Here is a 15,955-nt window from a genome sequence, read left to right as displayed (position 1 = left end):
TGTGTACCTTCAGGGGTCCGAACTGGCATGGGCGTGACTGTGGACATTACACTTCATCCAGCGCATAAAGATGCCGTGACCCGGATTCGAACCGGGGTTGCTGCGGCCACAACGCAGAGTACTAACCACTATACGATCACGGCATTGTCAACGAGCCAGGTAGGAGTCGAACCTACAATCTTCTGATCCGTAGTCAGACGCGTTATCCATTGCGCCACTGGCCCTGCACCTGGCCCTGACTCTTTGCTAAGCCTTCACAAAGGGCATTCTAGCTGCAGAAGCCAATCGACACCATCTCAGCCATTCCAGAGATAAACGGCTAACTTTCTGCTGAATTTCTAATGGAAAGGAAAGTGCTCAGGCCTTCTCAGTTGCTGTCACATCACTGCTTATGGCTGCTCGATAGTTGTGAAAATGGCAAAGGCTAATAATGTTACAATCTCATTCTATGTGGCCCACAGGTGGTGTTGAAGGAAACCCCTCCACCTTATAGGACGGTTGTTTCACTTCCACATAGATGGCTGCCTACTTTCGTGCCTCTCGAAAAGCAGTGGTCCTCGCTGTCCAAAATGTACATCCCACTGGCCTTCAAAGAAAGACTTTTCACTCTCTGCTGTTACCTTCAAAGGCCACTGTTGTAGAGTTCGCATGGCCCCAAGTTTGTGTTACAGCGGGTGTAGCATGACATGGCAGGATACACCTTGGCCTGTTGACCAATCCTTTAGTGATCTGACTACGGCCTGCCACATTGTAATCGACCGACGCTAGGATAGTATCAAGGTATCCTATATCACAGAGTTGGTGCTGGTTGCAAGAAGCGGTCTTAGAGAGAGAGAGAGAGAGAGACTTCCTGCTCCTTGTGTACCTTCAGGGGTCCGAACTGGCATGGGCGTGACTGTGGACATTACACTTCATCCAGCGCATAAAGATGCCGTGACCCGGATTCGAACCGGGGTTGCTGCGGCCACAACGCAGAGTACTAACCACTATACGATCACGGCATTGTCAACGAGCCAGGTAGGAGTCGAACCTACAATCTTCTGATCCGTAGTCAGACGCGTTATCCATTGCGCCACTGGCCCTGCACCTGGCCCTGACTCTTTGCTAAGCCTTCACAAAGGGCATTCTAGCTGCAGAAGCCAATCGACACCATCTCAGCCATTCCAGAGATAAACGGCTAACTTTCTGCTGAATTTCTAATGGAAAGGAAAGTGCTCAGGCCTTCTCAGTTGCTGTCACATCACTGCTTATGGCTGCTCGATAGTTGTGAAAATGGCAAAGGCTAATAATGTTACAATCTCATTCTATGTGGCCCACAGGTGGTGTTGAAGGAAACCCCTCCACCTTATAGGACGGTTGTTTCACTTCCACATAGATGGCTGCCTACTTTCGTGCCTCTCGAAAAGCAGTGGTCCTCGCTGTCCAAAATGTACATCCCACTGGCCTTCAAAGAAAGACTTTTCACTCTCTGCTGTTACCTTCAAAGGCCACTGTTGTAGAGTTCGCATGGCCCCAAGTTTGTGTTACAGCGGGTGTAGCATGACATGGCAGGATACACCTTGGCCTGTTGACCAATCCTTTAGTGATCTGACTACGGCCTGCCACATTGTAATCGACCGACGCTAGGATAGTATCAAGGTATCCTATATCACAGAGTTGGTGCTGGTTGCAAGAAGCGGTCTTAGAGAGAGAGAGAGAGAGAGACTTCCTGCTCCTTGTGTACCTTCAGGGGTCCGAACTGGCATGGGCGTGACTGTGGACATTACACTTCATCCAGCGCATAAAGATGCCGTGACCCGGATTCGAACCGGGGTTGCTGCGGCCACAACGCAGAGTACTAACCACTATACGATCACGGCATTGTCAACGAGCCAGGTAGGAGTCGAACCTACAATCTTCTGATCCGTAGTCAGACGCGTTATCCATTGCGCCACTGGCCCTGCACCTGGCCCTGACTCTTTGCTAAGCCTTCACAAAGGGCATTCTAGCTGCAGAAGCCAATCGACACCATCTCAGCCATTCCAGAGATAAACGGCTAACTTTCTGCTGAATTTCTAATGGAAAGGAAAGTGCTCAGGCCTTCTCAGTTGCTGTCACATCACTGCTTATGGCTGCTCGATAGTTGTGAAAATGGCAAAGGCTAATAATGTTACAATCTCATTCTATGTGGCCCACAGGTGGTGTTGAAGGAAACCCCTCCACCTTATAGGACGGTTGTTTCACTTCCACATAGATGGCTGCCTACTTTCGTGCCTCTCGAAAAGCAGTGGTCCTCGCTGTCCAAAATGTACATCCCACTGGCCTTCAAAGAAAGACTTTTCACTCTCTGCTGTTACCTTCAAAGGCCACTGTTGTAGAGTTCGCATGGCCCCAAGTTTGTGTTACAGCGGGTGTAGCATGACATGGCAGGATACACCTTGGCCTGTTGACCAATCCTTTAGTGATCTGACTACGGCCTGCCACATTGTAATCGACCGACGCTAGGATAGTATCAAGGTATCCTATATCACAGAGTTGGTGCTGGTTGCAAGAAGCGGTCTTAGAGAGAGAGAGAGAGAGAGACTTCCTGCTCCTTGTGTACCTTCAGGGGTCCGAACTGGCATGGGCGTGACTGTGGACATTACACTTCATCCAGCGCATAAAGATGCCGTGACCCGGATTCGAACCGGGGTTGCTGCGGCCACAACGCAGAGTACTAACCACTATACGATCACGGCATTGTCAACGAGCCAGGTAGGAGTCGAACCTACAATCTTCTGATCCGTAGTCAGACGCGTTATCCATTGCGCCACTGGCCCTGCACCTGGCCCTGACTCTTTGCTAAGCCTTCACAAAGGGCATTCTAGCTGCAGAAGCCAATCGACACCATCTCAGCCATTCCAGAGATAAACGGCTAACTTTCTGCTGAATTTCTAATGGAAAGGAAAGTGCTCAGGCCTTCTCAGTTGCTGTCACATCACTGCTTATGGCTGCTCGATAGTTGTGAAAATGGCAAAGGCTAATAATGTTACAATCTCATTCTATGTGGCCCACAGGTGGTGTTGAAGGAAACCCCTCCACCTTATAGGACGGTTGTTTCACTTCCACATAGATGGCTGCCTACTTTCGTGCCTCTCGAAAAGCAGTGGTCCTCGCTGTCCAAAATGTACATCCCACTGGCCTTCAAAGAAAGACTTTTCACTCTCTGCTGTTACCTTCAAAGGCCACTGTTGTAGAGTTCGCATGGCCCCAAGTTTGTGTTACAGCGGGTGTAGCATGACATGGCAGGATACACCTTGGCCTGTTGACCAATCCTTTAGTGATCTGACTACGGCCTGCCACATTGTAATCGACCGACGCTAGGATAGTATCAAGGTATCCTATATCACAGAGTTGGTGCTGGTTGCAAGAAGCGGTCTTAGAGAGAGAGAGAGAGAGAGACTTCCTGCTCCTTGTGTACCTTCAGGGGTCCGAACTGGCATGGGCGTGACTGTGGACATTACACTTCATCCAGCGCATAAAGATGCCGTGACCCGGATTCGAACCGGGGTTGCTGCGGCCACAACGCAGAGTACTAACCACTATACGATCACGGCATTGTCAACGAGCCAGGTAGGAGTCGAACCTACAATCTTCTGATCCGTAGTCAGACGCGTTATCCATTGCGCCACTGGCCCTGCACCTGGCCCTGACTCTTTGCTAAGCCTTCACAAAGGGCATTCTAGCTGCAGAAGCCAATCGACACCATCTCAGCCATTCCAGAGATAAACGGCTAACTTTCTGCTGAATTTCTAATGGAAAGGAAAGTGCTCAGGCCTTCTCAGTTGCTGTCACATCACTGCTTATGGCTGCTCGATAGTTGTGAAAATGGCAAAGGCTAATAATGTTACAATCTCATTCTATGTGGCCCACAGGTGGTGTTGAAGGAAACCCCTCCACCTTATAGGACGGTTGTTTCACTTCCACATAGATGGCTGCCTACTTTCGTGCCTCTCGAAAAGCAGTGGTCCTCGCTGTCCAAAATGTACATCCCACTGGCCTTCAAAGAAAGACTTTTCACTCTCTGCTGTTACCTTCAAAGGCCACTGTTGTAGAGTTCGCATGGCCCCAAGTTTGTGTTACAGCGGGTGTAGCATGACATGGCAGGATACACCTTGGCCTGTTGACCAATCCTTTAGTGATCTGACTACGGCCTGCCACATTGTAATCGACCGACGCTAGGATAGTATCAAGGTATCCTATATCACAGAGTTGGTGCTGGTTGCAAGAAGCGGTCTTAGAGAGAGAGAGAGAGAGAGACTTCCTGCTCCTTGTGTACCTTCAGGGGTCCGAACTGGCATGGGCGTGACTGTGGACATTACACTTCATCCAGCGCATAAAGATGCCGTGACCCGGATTCGAACCGGGGTTGCTGCGGCCACAACGCAGAGTACTAACCACTATACGATCACGGCATTGTCAACGAGCCAGGTAGGAGTCGAACCTACAATCTTCTGATCCGTAGTCAGACGCGTTATCCATTGCGCCACTGGCCCTGCACCTGGCCCTGACTCTTTGCTAAGCCTTCACAAAGGGCATTCTAGCTGCAGAAGCCAATCGACACCATCTCAGCCATTCCAGAGATAAACGGCTAACTTTCTGCTGAATTTCTAATGGAAAGGAAAGTGCTCAGGCCTTCTCAGTTGCTGTCACATCACTGCTTATGGCTGCTCGATAGTTGTGAAAATGGCAAAGGCTAATAATGTTACAATCTCATTCTATGTGGCCCACAGGTGGTGTTGAAGGAAACCCCTCCACCTTATAGGACGGTTGTTTCACTTCCACATAGATGGCTGCCTACTTTCGTGCCTCTCGAAAAGCAGTGGTCCTCGCTGTCCAAAATGTACATCCCACTGGCCTTCAAAGAAAGACTTTTCACTCTCTGCTGTTACCTTCAAAGGCCACTGTTGTAGAGTTCGCATGGCCCCAAGTTTGTGTTACAGCGGGTGTAGCATGACATGGCAGGATACACCTTGGCCTGTTGACCAATCCTTTAGTGATCTGACTACGGCCTGCCACATTGTAATCGACCGACGCTAGGATAGTATCAAGGTATCCTATATCACAGAGTTGGTGCTGGTTGCAAGAAGCGGTCTTAGAGAGAGAGAGAGAGAGAGACTTCCTGCTCCTTGTGTACCTTCAGGGGTCCGAACTGGCATGGGCGTGACTGTGGACATTACACTTCATCCAGCGCATAAAGATGCCGTGACCCGGATTCGAACCGGGGTTGCTGCGGCCACAACGCAGAGTACTAACCACTATACGATCACGGCATTGTCAACGAGCCAGGTAGGAGTCGAACCTACAATCTTCTGATCCGTAGTCAGACGCGTTATCCATTGCGCCACTGGCCCTGCACCTGGCCCTGACTCTTTGCTAAGCCTTCACAAAGGGCATTCTAGCTGCAGAAGCCAATCGACACCATCTCAGCCATTCCAGAGATAAACGGCTAACTTTCTGCTGAATTTCTAATGGAAAGGAAAGTGCTCAGGCCTTCTCAGTTGCTGTCACATCACTGCTTATGGCTGCTCGATAGTTGTGAAAATGGCAAAGGCTAATAATGTTACAATCTCATTCTATGTGGCCCACAGGTGGTGTTGAAGGAAACCCCTCCACCTTATAGGACGGTTGTTTCACTTCCACATAGATGGCTGCCTACTTTCGTGCCTCTCGAAAAGCAGTGGTCCTCGCTGTCCAAAATGTACATCCCACTGGCCTTCAAAGAAAGACTTTTCACTCTCTGCTGTTACCTTCAAAGGCCACTGTTGTAGAGTTCGCATGGCCCCAAGTTTGTGTTACAGCGGGTGTAGCATGACATGGCAGGATACACCTTGGCCTGTTGACCAATCCTTTAGTGATCTGACTACGGCCTGCCACATTGTAATCGACCGACGCTAGGATAGTATCAAGGTATCCTATATCACAGAGTTGGTGCTGGTTGCAAGAAGCGGTCTTAGAGAGAGAGAGAGAGAGAGACTTCCTGCTCCTTGTGTACCTTCAGGGGTCCGAACTGGCATGGGCGTGACTGTGGACATTACACTTCATCCAGCGCATAAAGATGCCGTGACCCGGATTCGAACCGGGGTTGCTGCGGCCACAACGCAGAGTACTAACCACTATACGATCACGGCATTGTCAACGAGCCAGGTAGGAGTCGAACCTACAATCTTCTGATCCGTAGTCAGACGCGTTATCCATTGCGCCACTGGCCCTGCACCTGGCCCTGACTCTTTGCTAAGCCTTCACAAAGGGCATTCTAGCTGCAGAAGCCAATCGACACCATCTCAGCCATTCCAGAGATAAACGGCTAACTTTCTGCTGAATTTCTAATGGAAAGGAAAGTGCTCAGGCCTTCTCAGTTGCTGTCACATCACTGCTTATGGCTGCTCGATAGTTGTGAAAATGGCAAAGGCTAATAATGTTACAATCTCATTCTATGTGGCCCACAGGTGGTGTTGAAGGAAACCCCTCCACCTTATAGGACGGTTGTTTCACTTCCACATAGATGGCTGCCTACTTTCGTGCCTCTCGAAAAGCAGTGGTCCTCGCTGTCCAAAATGTACATCCCACTGGCCTTCAAAGAAAGACTTTTCACTCTCTGCTGTTACCTTCAAAGGCCACTGTTGTAGAGTTCGCATGGCCCCAAGTTTGTGTTACAGCGGGTGTAGCATGACATGGCAGGATACACCTTGGCCTGTTGACCAATCCTTTAGTGATCTGACTACGGCCTGCCACATTGTAATCGACCGACGCTAGGATAGTATCAAGGTATCCTATATCACAGAGTTGGTGCTGGTTGCAAGAAGCGGTCTTAGAGAGAGAGAGAGAGAGAGACTTCCTGCTCCTTGTGTACCTTCAGGGGTCCGAACTGGCATGGGCGTGACTGTGGACATTACACTTCATCCAGCGCATAAAGATGCCGTGACCCGGATTCGAACCGGGGTTGCTGCGGCCACAACGCAGAGTACTAACCACTATACGATCACGGCATTGTCAACGAGCCAGGTAGGAGTCGAACCTACAATCTTCTGATCCGTAGTCAGACGTGTTATCCATTGCGCCACTGGCCCTGCACCTGGCCCTGACTCTTTGCTAAGCCTTCACAAAGGGCATTCTAGCTGCAGAAGCCAATCGACACCATCTCAGCCATTCCAGAGATAAACGGCTAACTTTCTGCTGAATTTCTAATGGAAAGGAAAGTGCTCAGGCCTTCTCAGTTGCTGTCACATCACTGCTTATGGCTGCTCGATAGTTGTGAAAATGGCAAAGGCTAATAATGTTACAATCTCATTCTATGTGGCCCACAGGTGGTGTTGAAGGAAACCCCTCCACCTTATAGGACGGTTGTTTCACTTCCACATAGATGGCTGCCTACTTTCGTGCCTCTCGAAAAGCAGTGGTCCTCGCTGTCCAAAATGTACATCCCACTGGCCTTCAAAGAAAGACTTTTCACTCTCTGCTGTTACCTTCAAAGGCCACTGTTGTAGAGTTCGCATGGCCCCAAGTTTGTGTTACAGCGGGTGTAGCATGACATGGCAGGATACACCTTGGCCTGTTGACCAATCCTTTAGTGATCTGACTACGGCCTGCCACATTGTAATCGACCGACGCTAGGATAGTATCAAGGTATCCTATATCACAGAGTTGGTGCTGGTTGCAAGAAGCGGTCTTAGAGAGAGAGAGAGAGAGAGACTTCCTGCTCCTTGTGTACCTTCAGGGGTCCGAACTGGCATGGGCGTGACTGTGGACATTACACTTCATCCAGCGCATAAAGATGCCGTGACCCGGATTCGAACCGGGGTTGCTGCGGCCACAACGCAGAGTACTAACCACTATACGATCACGGCATTGTCAACGAGCCAGGTAGGAGTCGAACCTACAATCTTCTGATCCGTAGTCAGACGCGTTATCCATTGCGCCACTGGCCCTGCACCTGGCCCTGACTCTTTGCTAAGCCTTCACAAAGGGCATTCTAGCTGCAGAAGCCAATCGACACCATCTCAGCCATTCCAGAGATAAACGGCTAACTTTCTGCTGAATTTCTAATGGAAAGGAAAGTGCTCAGGCCTTCTCAGTTGCTGTCACATCACTGCTTATGGCTGCTCGATAGTTGTGAAAATGGCAAAGGCTAATAATGTTACAATCTCATTCTATGTGGCCCACAGGTGGTGTTGAAGGAAACCCCTCCACCTTATAGGACGGTTGTTTCACTTCCACATAGATGGCTGCCTACTTTCGTGCCTCTCGAAAAGCAGTGGTCCTCGCTGTCCAAAATGTACATCCCACTGGCCTTCAAAGAAAGACTTTTCACTCTCTGCTGTTACCTTCAAAGGCCACTGTTGTAGAGTTCGCATGGCCCCAAGTTTGTGTTACAGCGGGTGTAGCATGACATGGCAGGATACACCTTGGCCTGTTGACCAATCCTTTAGTGATCTGACTACGGCCTGCCACATTGTAATCGACCGACGCTAGGATAGTATCAAGGTATCCTATATCACAGAGTTGGTGCTGGTTGCAAGAAGCGGTCTTAGAGAGAGAGAGAGAGAGAGAGACTTCCTGCTCCTTGTGTACCTTCAGGGGTCCGAACTGGCATGGGCGTGACTGTGGACATTACACTTCATCCAGCGCATAAAGATGCCGTGACCCGGATTCGAACCGGGGTTGCTGCGGCCACAACGCAGAGTACTAACCACTATACGATCACGGCATTGTCAACGAGCCAGGTAGGAGTCGAACCTACAATCTTCTGATCCGTAGTCAGACGCGTTATCCATTGCGCCACTGGCCCTGCACCTGGCCCTGACTCTTTGCTAAGCCTTCACAAAGGGCATTCTAGCTGCAGAAGCCAATCGACACCATCTCAGCCATTCCAGAGATAAACGGCTAACTTTCTGCTGAATTTCTAATGGAAAGGAAAGTGCTCAGGCCTTCTCAGTTGCTGTCACATCACTGCTTATGGCTGCTCGATAGTTGTGAAAATGGCAAAGGCTAATAATGTTACAATCTCATTCTATGTGGCCCACAGGTGGTGTTGAAGGAAACCCCTCCACCTTATAGGACGGTTGTTTCACTTCCACATAGATGGCTGCCTACTTTCGTGCCTCTCGAAAAGCAGTGGTCCTCGCTGTCCAAAATGTACATCCCACTGGCCTTCAAAGAAAGACTTTTCACTCTCTGCTGTTACCTTCAAAGGCCACTGTTGTAGAGTTCGCATGGCCCCAAGTTTGTGTTACAGCGGGTGTAGCATGACATGGCAGGATACACCTTGGCCTGTTGACCAATCCTTTAGTGATCTGACTACGGCCTGCCACATTGTAATCGACCGACGCTAGGATAGTATCAAGGTATCCTATATCACAGAGTTGGTGCTGGTTGCAAGAAGCGGTCTTAGAGAGAGAGAGAGAGAGAGACTTCCTGCTCCTTGTGTACCTTCAGGGGTCCGAACTGGCATGGGCGTGACTGTGGACATTACACTTCATCCAGCGCATAAAGATGCCGTGACCCGGATTCGAACCGGGGTTGCTGCGGCCACAACGCAGAGTACTAACCACTATACGATCACGGCATTGTCAACGAGCCAGGTAGGAGTCGAACCTACAATCTTCTGATCCGTAGTCAGACGCGTTATCCATTGCGCCACTGGCCCTGCACCTGGCCCTGACTCTTTGCTAAGCCTTCACAAAGGGCATTCTAGCTGCAGAAGCCAATCGACACCATCTCAGCCATTCCAGAGATAAACGGCTAACTTTCTGCTGAATTTCTAATGGAAAGGAAAGTGCTCAGGCCTTCTCAGTTGCTGTCACATCACTGCTTATGGCTGCTCGATAGTTGTGAAAATGGCAAAGGCTAATAATGTTACAATCTCATTCTATGTGGCCCACAGGTGGTGTTGAAGGAAACCCCTCCACCTTATAGGACGGTTGTTTCACTTCCACATAGATGGCTGCCTACTTTCGTGCCTCTCGAAAAGCAGTGGTCCTCGCTGTCCAAAATGTACATCCCACTGGCCTTCAAAGAAAGACTTTTCACTCTCTGCTGTTACCTTCAAAGGCCACTGTTGTAGAGTTCGCATGGCCCCAAGTTTGTGTTACAGCGGGTGTAGCATGACATGGCAGGATACACCTTGGCCTGTTGACCAATCCTTTAGTGATCTGACTACGGCCTGCCACATTGTAATCGACCGACGCTAGGATAGTATCAAGGTATCCTATATCACAGAGTTGGTGCTGGTTGCAAGAAGCGGTCTTAGAGAGAGAGAGAGAGAGAGACTTCCTGCTCCTTGTGTACCTTCAGGGGTCCGAACTGGCATGGGCGTGACTGTGGACATTACACTTCATCCAGCGCATAAAGATGCCGTGACCCGGATTCGAACCGGGGTTGCTGCGGCCACAACGCAGAGTACTAACCACTATACGATCACGGCATTGTCAACGAGCCAGGTAGGAGTCGAACCTACAATCTTCTGATCCGTAGTCAGACGCGTTATCCATTGCGCCACTGGCCCTGCACCTGGCCCTGACTCTTTGCTAAGCCTTCACAAAGGGCATTCTAGCTGCAGAAGCCAATCGACACCATCTCAGCCATTCCAGAGATAAACGGCTAACTTTCTGCTGAATTTCTAATGGAAAGGAAAGTGCTCAGGCCTTCTCAGTTGCTGTCACATCACTGCTTATGGCTGCTCGATAGTTGTGAAAATGGCAAAGGCTAATAATGTTACAATCTCATTCTATGTGGCCCACAGGTGGTGTTGAAGGAAACCCCTCCACCTTATAGGACGGTTGTTTCACTTCCACATAGATGGCTGCCTACTTTCGTGCCTCTCGAAAAGCAGTGGTCCTCGCTGTCCAAAATGTACATCCCACTGGCCTTCAAAGAAAGACTTTTCACTCTCTGCTGTTACCTTCAAAGGCCACTGTTGTAGAGTTCGCATGGCCCCAAGTTTGTGTTACAGCGGGTGTAGCATGACATGGCAGGATACACCTTGGCCTGTTGACCAATCCTTTAGTGATCTGACTACGGCCTGCCACATTGTAATCGACCGACGCTAGGATAGTATCAAGGTATCCTATATCACAGAGTTGGTGCTGGTTGCAAGAAGCGGTCTTAGAGAGAGAGAGAGAGAGAGACTTCCTGCTCCTTGTGTACCTTCAGGGGTCCGAACTGGCATGGGCGTGACTGTGGACATTACACTTCATCCAGCGCATAAAGATGCCGTGACCCGGATTCGAACCGGGGTTGCTGCGGCCACAACGCAGAGTACTAACCACTATACGATCACGGCATTGTCAACGAGCCAGGTAGGAGTCGAACCTACAATCTTCTGATCCGTAGTCAGACGCGTTATCCATTGCGCCACTGGCCCTGCACCTGGCCCTGACTCTTTGCTAAGCCTTCACAAAGGGCATTCTAGCTGCAGAAGCCAATCGACACCATCTCAGCCATTCCAGAGATAAACGGCTAACTTTCTGCTGAATTTCTAATGGAAAGGAAAGTGCTCAGGCCTTCTCAGTTGCTGTCACATCACTGCTTATGGCTGCTCGATAGTTGTGAAAATGGCAAAGGCTAATAATGTTACAATCTCATTCTATGTGGCCCACAGGTGGTGTTGAAGGAAACCCCTCCACCTTATAGGACGGTTGTTTCACTTCCACATAGATGGCTGCCTACTTTCGTGCCTCTCGAAAAGCAGTGGTCCTCGCTGTCCAAAATGTACATCCCACTGGCCTTCAAAGAAAGACTTTTCACTCTCTGCTGTTACCTTCAAAGGCCACTGTTGTAGAGTTCGCATGGCCCCAAGTTTGTGTTACAGCGGGTGTAGCATGACATGGCAGGATACACCTTGGCCTGTTGACCAATCCTTTAGTGATCTGACTACGGCCTGCCACATTGTAATCGACCGACGCTAGGATAGTATCAAGGTATCCTATATCACAGAGTTGGTGCTGGTTGCAAGAAGCGGTCTTAGAGAGAGAGAGAGAGAGAGACTTCCTGCTCCTTGTGTACCTTCAGGGGTCCGAACTGGCATGGGCGTGACTGTGGACATTACACTTCATCCAGCGCATAAAGATGCCGTGACCCGGATTCGAACCGGGGTTGCTGCGGCCACAACGCAGAGTACTAACCACTATACGATCACGGCATTGTCAACGAGCCAGGTAGGAGTCGAACCTACAATCTTCTGATCCGTAGTCAGACGCGTTATCCATTGCGCCACTGGCCCTGCACCTGGCCCTGACTCTTTGCTAAGCCTTCACAAAGGGCATTCTAGCTGCAGAAGCCAATCGACACCATCTCAGCCATTCCAGAGATAAACGGCTAACTTTCTGCTGAATTTCTAATGGAAAGGAAAGTGCTCAGGCCTTCTCAGTTGCTGTCACATCACTGCTTATGGCTGCTCGATAGTTGTGAAAATGGCAAAGGCTAATAATGTTACAATCTCATTCTATGTGGCCCACAGGTGGTGTTGAAGGAAACCCCTCCACCTTATAGGACGGTTGTTTCACTTCCACATAGATGGCTGCCTACTTTCGTGCCTCTCGAAAAGCAGTGGTCCTCGCTGTCCAAAATGTACATCCCACTGGCCTTCAAAGAAAGACTTTTCACTCTCTGCTGTTACCTTCAAAGGCCACTGTTGTAGAGTTCGCATGGCCCCAAGTTTGTGTTACAGCGGGTGTAGCATGACATGGCAGGATACACCTTGGCCTGTTGACCAATCCTTTAGTGATCTGACTACGGCCTGCCACATTGTAATCGACCGACGCTAGGATAGTATCAAGGTATCCTATATCACAGAGTTGGTGCTGGTTGCAAGAAGCGGTCTTAGAGAGAGAGAGAGAGAGAGACTTCCTGCTCCTTGTGTACCTTCAGGGGTCCGAACTGGCATGGGCGTGACTGTGGACATTACACTTCATCCAGCGCATAAAGATGCCGTGACCCGGATTCGAACCGGGGTTGCTGCGGCCACAACGCAGAGTACTAACCACTATACGATCACGGCATTGTCAACGAGCCAGGTAGGAGTCGAACCTACAATCTTCTGATCCGTAGTCAGACGCGTTATCCATTGCGCCACTGGCCCTGCACCTGGCCCTGACTCTTTGCTAAGCCTTCACAAAGGGCATTCTAGCTGCAGAAGCCAATCGACACCATCTCAGCCATTCCAGAGATAAACGGCTAACTTTCTGCTGAATTTCTAATGGAAAGGAAAGTGCTCAGGCCTTCTCAGTTGCTGTCACATCACTGCTTATGGCTGCTCGATAGTTGTGAAAATGGCAAAGGCTAATAATGTTACAATCTCATTCTATGTGGCCCACAGGTGGTGTTGAAGGAAACCCCTCCACCTTATAGGACGGTTGTTTCACTTCCACATAGATGGCTGCCTACTTTCGTGCCTCTCGAAAAGCAGTGGTCCTCGCTGTCCAAAATGTACATCCCACTGGCCTTCAAAGAAAGACTTTTCACTCTCTGCTGTTACCTTCAAAGGCCACTGTTGTAGAGTTCGCATGGCCCCAAGTTTGTGTTACAGCGGGTGTAGCATGACATGGCAGGATACACCTTGGCCTGTTGACCAATCCTTTAGTGATCTGACTACGGCCTGCCACATTGTAATCGACCGACGCTAGGATAGTATCAAGGTATCCTATATCACAGAGTTGGTGCTGGTTGCAAGAAGCGGTCTTAGAGAGAGAGAGAGAGAGAGACTTCTTGCTCCTTGTGTACCTTCAGGGGTCCGAACTGGCATGGGCGTGACTGTGGACATTACACTTCATCCAGCGCATAAAGATGCCGTGACCCGGATTCGAACCGGGGTTGCTGCGGCCACAACGCAGAGTACTAACCACTATACGATCACGGCATTGTCAACGAGCCAGGTAGGAGTCGAACCTACAATCTTCTGATCCGTAGTCAGACGCGTTATCCATTGCGCCACTGGCCCTGCACCTGGCCCTGACTCTTTGCTAAGCCTTCACAAAGGGCATTCTAGCTGCAGAAGCCAATCGACACCATCTCAGCCATTCCAGAGATAAACGGCTAACTTTCTGCTGAATTTCTAATGGAAAGGAAAGTGCTCAGGCCTTCTCAGTTGCTGTCACATCACTGCTTATGGCTGCTCGATAGTTGTGAAAATGGCAAAGGCTAATAATGTTACAATCTCATTCTATGTGGCCCACAGGTGGTGTTGAAGGAAACCCCTCCACCTTATAGGACGGTTGTTTCACTTCCACATAGATGGCTGCCTACTTTCGTGCCTCTCGAAAAGCAGTGGTCCTCGCTGTCCAAAATGTACATCCCACTGGCCTTCAAAGAAAGACTTTTCACTCTCTGCTGTTACCTTCAAAGGCCACTGTTGTAGAGTTCGCATGGCCCCAAGTTTGTGTTACAGCGGGTGTAGCATGACATGGCAGGATACACCTTGGCCTGTTGACCAATCCTTTAGTGATCTGATTACGGCCTGCCACATTGTAATCGACCGACGCTAGGATAGTATCAAGGTATCCTATATCACAGAGTTGGTGCTGGTTGCAAGAAGCGGTCTTAGAGAGAGAGAGAGAGAGAGACTTCCTGCTCCTTGTGTACCTTCAGGGGTCCGAACTGGCATGGGCGTGACTGTGGACATTACACTTCATCCAGCGCATAAAGATGCCGTGACCCGGATTCGAACCGGGGTTGCTGCGGCCACAACGCAGAGTACTAACCACTATACGATCACGGCATTGTCAACGAGCCAGGTAGGAGTCGAACCTACAATCTTCTGATCCGTAGTCAGACGCGTTATCCATTGCGCCACTGGCCCTGCACCTGGCCCTGACTCTTTGCTAAGCCTTCACAAAGGGCATTCTAGCTGCAGAAGCCAATCGACACCATCTCAGCCATTCCAGAGATAAACGGCTAACTTTCTGCTGAATTTCTAATGGAAAGGAAAGTGCTCAGGCCTTCTCAGTTGCTGTCACATCACTGCTTATGGCTGCTCGATAGTTGTGAAAATGGCAAAGGCTAATAATGTTACAATCTCATTCTATGTGGCCCACAGGTGGTGTTGAAGGAAACCCCTCCACCTTATAGGACGGTTGTTTCACTTCCACATAGATGGCTGCCTACTTTCGTGCCTCTCGAAAAGCAGTGGTCCTCGCTGTCCAAAATGTACATCCCACTGGCCTTCAAAGAAAGACTTTTCACTCTCTGCTGTTACCTTCAAAGGCCACTGTTGTAGAGTTCGCATGGCCCCAAGTTTGTGTTACAGCGGGTGTAGCATGACATGGCAGGATACACCTTGGCCTGTTGACCAATCCTTTAGTGATCTGACTACGGCCTGCCACATTGTAATCGACCGACGCTAGGATAGTATCAAGGTATCCTATATCACAGAGTTGGTGCTGGTTGCAAGAAGCGGTCTTAGAGAGAGAGAGAGAGAGAGACTTCCTGCTCCTTGTGTACCTTCAGGGGTCCGAACTGGCATGGGCGTGACTGTGGACATTACACTTCATCCAGCGCATAAAGATGCCGTGACCCGGATTCGAACCGGGGTTGCTGCGGCCACAACGCAGAGTACTAACCACTATACGATCACGGCATTGTCAACGAGCCAGGTAGGAGTCGAACCTACAATCTTCTGATCCGTAGTCAGACGCGTTATCCATTGCGCCACTGGCCCTGCACCTGGCCCTGACTCTTTGCTAAGCCTTCACAAAGGGCATTCTAGCTGCAGAAGCCAATCGACACCATCTCAGCCATTCCAGAGATAAACGGCTAACTTTCTGCTGAATTTCTAATGGAAAGGAAAGTGCTCAGGCCTTCTCAGTTGCTGTCACATCACTGCTTATGGCTGCTCGATAGTTGTGAAAATGGCAAAGGCTAATAATGTTACAATCTCATTCTATGTGGCCCACAGGTGGTGTTGAAGGAAACCCCTCCACCTTATAGGACGGTTGTTTCACTT

The 15,955-nt window shown here is 49.8% G+C and overlaps 37 non-coding genes across 37 annotated transcripts; all 37 read right to left on the bottom strand.

Annotated features, from left to right (window-relative positions):
- Window positions 1-71: 71 nt before the first annotated feature.
- TRNAH-GUG (transfer RNA histidin (anticodon GUG)) lies at window positions 72-143 on the bottom strand. The gene has a single exon. It is a non-coding gene; the product is annotated as a tRNA-His (tRNA).
- An 8-nt stretch (window positions 144-151) lies between these two features.
- Window positions 152-224, bottom strand: TRNAR-ACG (transfer RNA arginine (anticodon ACG)). Its single transcript has one exon. It is a non-coding gene; the product is annotated as a tRNA-Arg (tRNA).
- Window positions 225-929: 705 nt separating this feature from the next.
- TRNAH-GUG (transfer RNA histidin (anticodon GUG)) lies at window positions 930-1,001 on the bottom strand. The gene has a single exon. It is a non-coding gene; the product is annotated as a tRNA-His (tRNA).
- Window positions 1,002-1,009: 8 nt separating this feature from the next.
- TRNAR-ACG (transfer RNA arginine (anticodon ACG)) lies at window positions 1,010-1,082 on the bottom strand. The gene has a single exon. It is a non-coding gene; the product is annotated as a tRNA-Arg (tRNA).
- A 705-nt stretch (window positions 1,083-1,787) lies between these two features.
- On the bottom strand, window positions 1,788-1,859 carry TRNAH-GUG (transfer RNA histidin (anticodon GUG)). Its single transcript has one exon. It is a non-coding gene; the product is annotated as a tRNA-His (tRNA).
- Window positions 1,860-1,867: 8 nt separating this feature from the next.
- TRNAR-ACG (transfer RNA arginine (anticodon ACG)) lies at window positions 1,868-1,940 on the bottom strand. Its single transcript has one exon. It is a non-coding gene; the product is annotated as a tRNA-Arg (tRNA).
- Window positions 1,941-2,645: 705 nt separating this feature from the next.
- Window positions 2,646-2,717, bottom strand: TRNAH-GUG (transfer RNA histidin (anticodon GUG)). Its single transcript has one exon. It is a non-coding gene; the product is annotated as a tRNA-His (tRNA).
- An 8-nt stretch (window positions 2,718-2,725) lies between these two features.
- On the bottom strand, window positions 2,726-2,798 carry TRNAR-ACG (transfer RNA arginine (anticodon ACG)). The gene has a single exon. It is a non-coding gene; the product is annotated as a tRNA-Arg (tRNA).
- Window positions 2,799-3,503: 705 nt separating this feature from the next.
- On the bottom strand, window positions 3,504-3,575 carry TRNAH-GUG (transfer RNA histidin (anticodon GUG)). The gene has a single exon. It is a non-coding gene; the product is annotated as a tRNA-His (tRNA).
- An 8-nt stretch (window positions 3,576-3,583) lies between these two features.
- Window positions 3,584-3,656, bottom strand: TRNAR-ACG (transfer RNA arginine (anticodon ACG)). The gene has a single exon. It is a non-coding gene; the product is annotated as a tRNA-Arg (tRNA).
- Window positions 3,657-4,361: 705 nt separating this feature from the next.
- On the bottom strand, window positions 4,362-4,433 carry TRNAH-GUG (transfer RNA histidin (anticodon GUG)). The gene has a single exon. It is a non-coding gene; the product is annotated as a tRNA-His (tRNA).
- An 8-nt stretch (window positions 4,434-4,441) lies between these two features.
- TRNAR-ACG (transfer RNA arginine (anticodon ACG)) lies at window positions 4,442-4,514 on the bottom strand. The gene has a single exon. It is a non-coding gene; the product is annotated as a tRNA-Arg (tRNA).
- A 705-nt stretch (window positions 4,515-5,219) lies between these two features.
- On the bottom strand, window positions 5,220-5,291 carry TRNAH-GUG (transfer RNA histidin (anticodon GUG)). The gene has a single exon. It is a non-coding gene; the product is annotated as a tRNA-His (tRNA).
- Window positions 5,292-5,299: 8 nt separating this feature from the next.
- TRNAR-ACG (transfer RNA arginine (anticodon ACG)) lies at window positions 5,300-5,372 on the bottom strand. The gene has a single exon. It is a non-coding gene; the product is annotated as a tRNA-Arg (tRNA).
- Window positions 5,373-6,077: 705 nt separating this feature from the next.
- TRNAH-GUG (transfer RNA histidin (anticodon GUG)) lies at window positions 6,078-6,149 on the bottom strand. Its single transcript has one exon. It is a non-coding gene; the product is annotated as a tRNA-His (tRNA).
- Window positions 6,150-6,157: 8 nt separating this feature from the next.
- Window positions 6,158-6,230, bottom strand: TRNAR-ACG (transfer RNA arginine (anticodon ACG)). The gene has a single exon. It is a non-coding gene; the product is annotated as a tRNA-Arg (tRNA).
- Window positions 6,231-6,935: 705 nt separating this feature from the next.
- On the bottom strand, window positions 6,936-7,007 carry TRNAH-GUG (transfer RNA histidin (anticodon GUG)). Its single transcript has one exon. It is a non-coding gene; the product is annotated as a tRNA-His (tRNA).
- Window positions 7,008-7,793: 786 nt separating this feature from the next.
- On the bottom strand, window positions 7,794-7,865 carry TRNAH-GUG (transfer RNA histidin (anticodon GUG)). Its single transcript has one exon. It is a non-coding gene; the product is annotated as a tRNA-His (tRNA).
- Window positions 7,866-7,873: 8 nt separating this feature from the next.
- On the bottom strand, window positions 7,874-7,946 carry TRNAR-ACG (transfer RNA arginine (anticodon ACG)). Its single transcript has one exon. It is a non-coding gene; the product is annotated as a tRNA-Arg (tRNA).
- Window positions 7,947-8,653: 707 nt separating this feature from the next.
- Window positions 8,654-8,725, bottom strand: TRNAH-GUG (transfer RNA histidin (anticodon GUG)). The gene has a single exon. It is a non-coding gene; the product is annotated as a tRNA-His (tRNA).
- An 8-nt stretch (window positions 8,726-8,733) lies between these two features.
- TRNAR-ACG (transfer RNA arginine (anticodon ACG)) lies at window positions 8,734-8,806 on the bottom strand. The gene has a single exon. It is a non-coding gene; the product is annotated as a tRNA-Arg (tRNA).
- Window positions 8,807-9,511: 705 nt separating this feature from the next.
- Window positions 9,512-9,583, bottom strand: TRNAH-GUG (transfer RNA histidin (anticodon GUG)). The gene has a single exon. It is a non-coding gene; the product is annotated as a tRNA-His (tRNA).
- An 8-nt stretch (window positions 9,584-9,591) lies between these two features.
- Window positions 9,592-9,664, bottom strand: TRNAR-ACG (transfer RNA arginine (anticodon ACG)). The gene has a single exon. It is a non-coding gene; the product is annotated as a tRNA-Arg (tRNA).
- A 705-nt stretch (window positions 9,665-10,369) lies between these two features.
- TRNAH-GUG (transfer RNA histidin (anticodon GUG)) lies at window positions 10,370-10,441 on the bottom strand. Its single transcript has one exon. It is a non-coding gene; the product is annotated as a tRNA-His (tRNA).
- Window positions 10,442-10,449: 8 nt separating this feature from the next.
- Window positions 10,450-10,522, bottom strand: TRNAR-ACG (transfer RNA arginine (anticodon ACG)). Its single transcript has one exon. It is a non-coding gene; the product is annotated as a tRNA-Arg (tRNA).
- Window positions 10,523-11,227: 705 nt separating this feature from the next.
- On the bottom strand, window positions 11,228-11,299 carry TRNAH-GUG (transfer RNA histidin (anticodon GUG)). The gene has a single exon. It is a non-coding gene; the product is annotated as a tRNA-His (tRNA).
- An 8-nt stretch (window positions 11,300-11,307) lies between these two features.
- On the bottom strand, window positions 11,308-11,380 carry TRNAR-ACG (transfer RNA arginine (anticodon ACG)). The gene has a single exon. It is a non-coding gene; the product is annotated as a tRNA-Arg (tRNA).
- A 705-nt stretch (window positions 11,381-12,085) lies between these two features.
- Window positions 12,086-12,157, bottom strand: TRNAH-GUG (transfer RNA histidin (anticodon GUG)). The gene has a single exon. It is a non-coding gene; the product is annotated as a tRNA-His (tRNA).
- An 8-nt stretch (window positions 12,158-12,165) lies between these two features.
- TRNAR-ACG (transfer RNA arginine (anticodon ACG)) lies at window positions 12,166-12,238 on the bottom strand. The gene has a single exon. It is a non-coding gene; the product is annotated as a tRNA-Arg (tRNA).
- A 705-nt stretch (window positions 12,239-12,943) lies between these two features.
- Window positions 12,944-13,015, bottom strand: TRNAH-GUG (transfer RNA histidin (anticodon GUG)). The gene has a single exon. It is a non-coding gene; the product is annotated as a tRNA-His (tRNA).
- Window positions 13,016-13,023: 8 nt separating this feature from the next.
- TRNAR-ACG (transfer RNA arginine (anticodon ACG)) lies at window positions 13,024-13,096 on the bottom strand. The gene has a single exon. It is a non-coding gene; the product is annotated as a tRNA-Arg (tRNA).
- Window positions 13,097-13,801: 705 nt separating this feature from the next.
- On the bottom strand, window positions 13,802-13,873 carry TRNAH-GUG (transfer RNA histidin (anticodon GUG)). The gene has a single exon. It is a non-coding gene; the product is annotated as a tRNA-His (tRNA).
- Window positions 13,874-13,881: 8 nt separating this feature from the next.
- TRNAR-ACG (transfer RNA arginine (anticodon ACG)) lies at window positions 13,882-13,954 on the bottom strand. The gene has a single exon. It is a non-coding gene; the product is annotated as a tRNA-Arg (tRNA).
- A 705-nt stretch (window positions 13,955-14,659) lies between these two features.
- On the bottom strand, window positions 14,660-14,731 carry TRNAH-GUG (transfer RNA histidin (anticodon GUG)). The gene has a single exon. It is a non-coding gene; the product is annotated as a tRNA-His (tRNA).
- Window positions 14,732-14,739: 8 nt separating this feature from the next.
- TRNAR-ACG (transfer RNA arginine (anticodon ACG)) lies at window positions 14,740-14,812 on the bottom strand. The gene has a single exon. It is a non-coding gene; the product is annotated as a tRNA-Arg (tRNA).
- Window positions 14,813-15,517: 705 nt separating this feature from the next.
- Window positions 15,518-15,589, bottom strand: TRNAH-GUG (transfer RNA histidin (anticodon GUG)). Its single transcript has one exon. It is a non-coding gene; the product is annotated as a tRNA-His (tRNA).
- Window positions 15,590-15,597: 8 nt separating this feature from the next.
- TRNAR-ACG (transfer RNA arginine (anticodon ACG)) lies at window positions 15,598-15,670 on the bottom strand. The gene has a single exon. It is a non-coding gene; the product is annotated as a tRNA-Arg (tRNA).
- Between the last annotated feature and the right edge of the window lie 285 nt (window positions 15,671-15,955).

The sequence above is a fragment of the Lithobates pipiens genome, unplaced genomic scaffold (assembly GCF_037356315.1).
Source record: "Lithobates pipiens isolate NorthernLeopardFrog02 unplaced genomic scaffold, aLitPip1_a1.2 Scaffold_8, whole genome shotgun sequence".
NCBI classification, from domain to species: Eukaryota; Metazoa; Chordata; class Amphibia; order Anura; family Ranidae; genus Lithobates; species Lithobates pipiens.
The sequence above is the reverse complement of the archived record's forward strand: the minus strand, read 5'-3'. Positions and strand labels throughout refer to the sequence as shown.